The 6,326-nt window shown below is 41.3% G+C and overlaps 1 protein-coding gene across 1 annotated transcript in view; it reads left to right on the top strand.

Annotated features, from left to right (window-relative positions):
- The first annotated feature begins 3,815 nt into the window (after positions 1 to 3,815).
- LOC134467640 (ankyrin repeat and fibronectin type-III domain-containing protein 1) overlaps positions 3,816 to 6,326 on the top strand; it is a 218,899-nt gene continuing 216,388 nt past the window's right edge. Inside the window, exon 1 of the mRNA XM_063221477.1 lies at positions 3,816 to 4,017. The gene's annotated coding sequence lies outside the window, so the exon portion shown is untranslated. The remainder of the gene's footprint in view (positions 4,018 to 6,326) is intronic.

Consider the following 6,326-nt stretch of genomic DNA (forward strand, 5'->3'; position numbering starts at 1 on the left):
TGGAAGGGGAAAACACAGTGTTGACCACCGTTTAAGGTTCGCGGCGTAAATAGCACATCACGCAAACTGCGTCCGTTTCCAAGGAAACAAAACGCTGTCTTTAGAAAAGTAACCCTGGACTTAAAGTAGGCTACCTTCGGATTGGTAGATGCTACCGTTTTCAGGTATGGAAAGCTGGGGTTCTCAGCTTTTAAACAAGACCCATGGTGTGTCTTAAGGTCTAATTAAAAATATTCTGTCGAACATCGAAAAAATGTACTTTTGAATGGGTTTCAATGGCTCCAAGCGAGGGTTGTCCACCAGCAGTTGTAGATCGCCACCAGGGGCAGCACTATGACGTCAACTGCAACCCAAGAATTGCAGCTGCTCATCTAAACGCTGTATTTACACTGTTATTGTGAATTTTAATTATATTATATATATATATATATATAATTAAATAAAACCCCCGAAACAGTATTCGTGCCGTGCGTGACATCAAACCCCGCCAACACCTCCCCCCGCGTGACATCGCGAGTGCCCCCCCCGCCACGCCGCCCCCCAGGGACAGACTTGAAGCCTCACCACCTTGACTAACCAATTTTCTGGGGGAAACACTGGGCGTAGTCTACTTTTTTGAAGTGGGTATACTGTATATTCGAGCATTTTTTTAAGTGGGTATACTGTATATATTTATGCCATTCTAAATAATGGATCAATCAATTTTAAGTGGGTATACTGAAGCCCCTAAAATTTAGAAGTGGGTATACTCCGTATACCTGCGTTCTACGTAGACTACACCACTGACACTATCTAAAGTGTAGGTCACGTTACTACCCTACAACTTTTTTTGTTTTGTTTTACCTTTGTTGTTTACTTTCAGGAACGGGATGGACATTGGAAGTACATAGAAAAAAAAGGTTTCAGGTCCAAATGTCATTATTCTTAAATGCTGACAATCAGGTCTACCTTGAACCAGCATTTAATCTGTTTTTTGGCTGAGTGAAGATTCCACTGATACTTATTTGTGAATGAGCGCCATCCGGTGGTGATGACAGCCTCGCACACATTCATAACTTAAGCCTATAGCAATAAGGACACCAAAAACCAAGCAATGCACACTCTCACAGCCTATAACTGGTAGCAGATAGTATCATTTATTTTGAAACACAATTTTTCAATTTAGTCTTCTAGGCCAGGGGTTCACAAACTTTAACATGACAAGTCCCCCCATTAAAAATTCCCCCTGACATGGTCCATGCCGCGCTACAAACCGGATTCCAAAAAAATTGGGACACTTGGTATTTTGTGAATGAAAATCAAAATGCTGTTATTTTCAAAACATTCAATCTGTCAATACGATAAATCATTGTAGAAAAACAACATATATGTTGTTAAAGCAAAGCAGAATTATTGTTTTGAGGAAAGTATGTGCTCATTTAAAATGTCACCCTAGCAAAATATCCCAAAAAAGTTGGGACAGTGCCAATAAATTGCTTTTAAAGATACATAAGACTAAAGACAAGACAAAGCAGGACTTAATTACTTTGACTGATGGCATTGCTTCATTATCTAAAAACGTATTTTTCTATGTGAGACATAATCTCAGTTGCTCAACTGGAAGGTGTGTTCTTCATTCATTGTGTTTTCCTTGTTATGCTTAATGTGTGGCATATCCTGAATAGGCCTATTGCAACATGTTTTGGCCTTGTCCCAACTTTTTTGAGATTTGTTGCATGGGTCAAATTTTAAATGAACACATATTTCCATCAAAACAATACTTTTGCCTGGCTTTAACAGTTGATATGTTGCCATTGTGCTAATTGTCCATCTTATGTAGGGATGCAATGTTTTCAAAATGGCAACCGTTTGCTTTTATTCACAAAACACCAAGTGTCCCAACTTTTGTGGAATTCAGTTTGTATTTTTTTCTATACACCACCTTTCACATGTCGATGTTGTTTCTGCATCCTTAAATTCATGCATCTACAGCAGGAAAGATATTAATTATATAGCGATGTAGAGTAGTGTGTGAATGAAGTCATGTCAAGCAGTATAGAAAACGTGATTCTTCGCTAATGGGAATATAGATTTTTTTTCTCTTTACTTTAGCTATTGCATTTAGTCAATTACTTCATTTTGTAATACTTTTCCTTCCCTCAGGGGTCCACGGCCCCCTCTTTGAAAACCACTGTTCTAGGCACCATGTATTTTGTTGGCCAATAGATATGTAGTAAAGAGTGGACATTTTTATGAAAGTATTTTGTGACGCTTCATGCGATATTGTGAAGATGGATAAGATAGAATGACTGCAATATGAACTCTGATTCAATACTACTGTATAGGCACACTCACTCCGATCCCTTTCCTGCTTTGATTCATCCTCAACTCTATGGATGAAGAAATTGTGTACTGTAATGAAAAAAAGTATTATTAGTTATCGTTACTACTTTACATTAAAAGTGTACTGTAATATTTTGGCAGTGTCTTTCCAGAATCCATGCTGCCTATTCACTTACGTTTCTCACAAAAATTACCTTAGTGAGTATTCATTAGGACTGAGAAATTGCATCTTTCATATATGAAAAGGTGGATCTTCTCCATGTCCACCGTTTTGAATGTCCAGAAATAGTCATTTTTAGCAGCAAAACTTACTTTACTTTGTTTATACTACTGATACAGTAGGCTACTTCATGATAATTCATGAAAAGATCAACTTTGGCAATAGACAGCACAGTTTTAATTACCATTATTAGGCTATTAACAATTAACCGCAATACCTACTCTGGCCACCGTCATACACAGTGCACCTTTAGGCATCTGACTGTTTGGCTACTGCAGATTGAATTCTAGGTGTTCATTTCATACATATTCAGATTATAGGCCTAATCATTTGGATCTTGTGCACACCAAAGTGATCATTATGTGGGAGAATTTATTTGCATAGCAGCCTACGATGTTTAAATTACATGATTAAATAGCAGATTGTAAGCTGACAGATGATACACAATAATGAACTGAGCTGAACTGAACAATTGCATTGAACTTAATGTGCCGCATTTATTTAACGCCCATTGGGAAACTCCAACTCCCATTGTCATTGTGACACAGCACTCCACAGCACACAAGTGAACACTGCACACTGCACACAACGAAATTGCATTTATGCCTCACCCGTGCAAGGGGGCAGCCCTCAGTGGCGCCCCATGGGGAGCAGTGCGGTGGGACGGTACCATGCTCAGGGTACCTCAGTCATGGAGGAGGATGGGGGAGAGCACTGGTTGATTACTCCCCGCATTTATGCCTGACTAAATATGATTTAGGCCTATGCCTATTTTTGGCAACAACTCTCTCAACAACTTCTATGTCAATTAGGCCTACTATTAGGGTTAACCTACTTTTGTTTTTGAACCTTCTTGGGGTAGCACGTGCAGAGAAAAACAGGTTTTACATTGGGCTTACTGAATTTACCCTAGGGTTACTAGGCTACTACTCCACTACTTAGGGCTTTTCTGCCAAAGGCTTATAAGGCATCATAACAATTTAACGTTTGAAAGTTTAGGTCTAGGCCTATCTCTGCTTTTACTCAAACCGAATGTTCCGGTTGTGGATGTTGTCCCAGATAGGCTACCTAGTGGTGCCACAGGCAGATTGATGAGCACCTGCGCTGCTTTGTGCGTCTCCAACACTTGTTGTCGGCGCAACTGAATGCCTCGTGCACTCCGCTGCTGGGCGGAACGGATACCCCCGCGAGGCGGAGCAAGTTGTCTTGGTTAAGCCAAACGCGGGATTTAACACCATGGCATGAATGAGTAGACGGGGCGGAGAATGTGGAACAGTGATAGATTTTTTTTGAATTTGTGTCTCTGAGTGACCCAATGCAGAAGTTTACTGGACGATGAATCCTTGAAGACGCCGCGGAAGGACCCTGAAAACAATCTTCGAACTTACAGCTTTCAGCGCGTGCGTTTTGGAGAGTTGTTGAAAGAGCATTCCAACGCGGTCACTGTTTCCCCCGACTCCTTTGTGAGAAGGAAGGTATGTGTGGTGCCGATGAGCCACTCTCATCGAGATCATTCGTTATAGCCTAGTTCCCGTTTCAATTATGGCCATTTGTTACGATGGAGAAGCTATTCACGTTACGAACAGATAGCACTTGCTTAAAAACTTCCATGCAAATGCATTTTCTTCCCAGCTTCCTTACTGACAGGCTGAGATTGTCGAGATTCTCTGCTCCATGTAGTTGAATAGACCAAGCTGTTGTCATGACAATCTCACAGAAACAGAGGCACTTGTCAACACAACCCTAATCTGAAACTTTAGGCCCGTTGATTTAAAACCATGGCTTAAAGTATTCAAAATGTTCACCAACATTGACTTTTTTCTATTTTCCCCCTTTTGAGTGAAATGTACCATAGGACCTCAAATAGCCTACCTGTTTTTTTTTTTTTTTTTTGCATTATAGGCCTATAGCCTATTGCGTGCTGCTCAGTCTGTGTTTATTTGGAGATTGTGTTGCCTTCATCATCCGCCTTTGTAAAGTTGATGAGAGCCAGTCACTAAGGATCAGCAGAGGCACTGGAGCAAATCAAGGATCTGTTGTTTAGCCCACTCTCTGTCTGGTGTGTGTGTGTGTGTGTGTGTGTGTGTGTGTGTGTGTGTGTGTGTGTGTGTGTGTGTGTGTGTGTTTTGTATTTGAGTGGGTGGTTTGAGTGTGGGGAAGTCAGTGGTAAGAGGAGTGTGGCTTAACGAGTGTGCAGTGTGTGTGATGAAAGACAGAGAGACAGAGAGAATGAAGGAAGTGAAGGGGTAAGGTGTGTCCTGTGTTTACATGGAGCGAGCGGCTCAGGAAAAGGATGCTTTCTGCTGGAGCTGCGCTTCCATCTCTCTCTCTCTCTCTCTCTCTCTCTCTCTCTCTCTCTCTCTCTCTCTCTCTCTCACACACACACACACACACACACACACACACTCACACACACACACACACACACACACACACACACACACACACACACACACACACAGATCTTGGCAAGCATGCTCATGGGTCACACACACACACACACACACACACACACACACACACACACACACACACACACACACACACACACACACACACACACGTGCGCTGGAAAGAACACAATATGCACAGGAAAGGGTAGGAGGACTCCGGCAGGCCTCAGGGAATGTCCAGCCGGCACCAGAGGAAGCCGTGTGTGTATTGTCTGACCATTGTGGGCCGAGGGTGAAGGCCCTCGACAATTCAGTAGGTTAAGGCCGTATGTGGGTCAGTGGTTGACCAATATGACTTCAGGATTTATTTCGACTATTGAGTCATGTCCGTTGACATCACATGCAGATGTCTTTTTAAAAAATGTTTTTAAAGCTTTAACCCCCTAGCGTAGTAGAGCCTCTGTTATAACCTTATTGTTACCAAAATGGTAACTTTAGACTCTCTGTATTGTCATAGTATTTTTGATATAGTTGAGTGTTTTGAGCAAGGAGTGAATAGGCCTTTTAACCGTCCCCTCTGCAGTAAGAGGCTACGAAGTGTCTTTCAGAATTATTACTGTGGTATAACGGTGTTTAACATACAGCTACTGTAGGTCATACATGCGTGCGTGTAATGAAAGTGAGCTCAGCTGACAGGAAGTTTATTGTTTCACTGTTGATTGTTTGGTCTACAATGCAGGAACTGCCACTCCGAAGAGTTGTTTTCATGTTAGTTCATTTTCAAAAGATATTTTCAAAAGATGTTATTTTGTTATTACTCGATATGTTTACAATACATCTGGTCATTTTTGTGCTCTCGTCTGTCTGGTGATAAATCTTAACTGTTTGTTAAGATGTCAAATGGAAAGGGCATAGCCAAAGGGGGTTAACCGTTACACATTTTCAAATTTCTACTTTTGGAATAAACAGTTTTGCATTCTTATGCCACAGGTTCATAAAACATGCTTTTGAAAAATGTCGGGAATTTGTTCCCGCACACTGTACATGTATGTTGTTCGTGTGCATTTATAAAAAAATGTAAGTGTTTGTGCACAGTTTTACCTCTGGTTTGTTTCAATACAACCAATCAGAAGAACTTTCAGTAAGCCATCAACTTATGCCACACCACAGACAGGACAGGAGGCATTTCCTTTGATTGACTGCGGGGCTTAGGCGTGAATGACCTTTTGCCAGAATCACACTCTGCTTCTTTAAACCACGCTCATGCGCAATCCTGTCTTTCATTCACACCGACAACTTTTGTCACCTCGGATTTCGGCGCATTTTTCGGTCTCAAATCACATTTTATGTAAGAGTGATATTCTTGTTCAACAGGTGTGACAATTTTTTTG

The sequence above is a fragment of the Engraulis encrasicolus genome, chromosome 17, assembly GCF_034702125.1.
Source record: "Engraulis encrasicolus isolate BLACKSEA-1 chromosome 17, IST_EnEncr_1.0, whole genome shotgun sequence".
In the NCBI taxonomy this organism is placed as follows: Eukaryota; Metazoa; Chordata; class Actinopteri; order Clupeiformes; family Engraulidae; genus Engraulis; species Engraulis encrasicolus.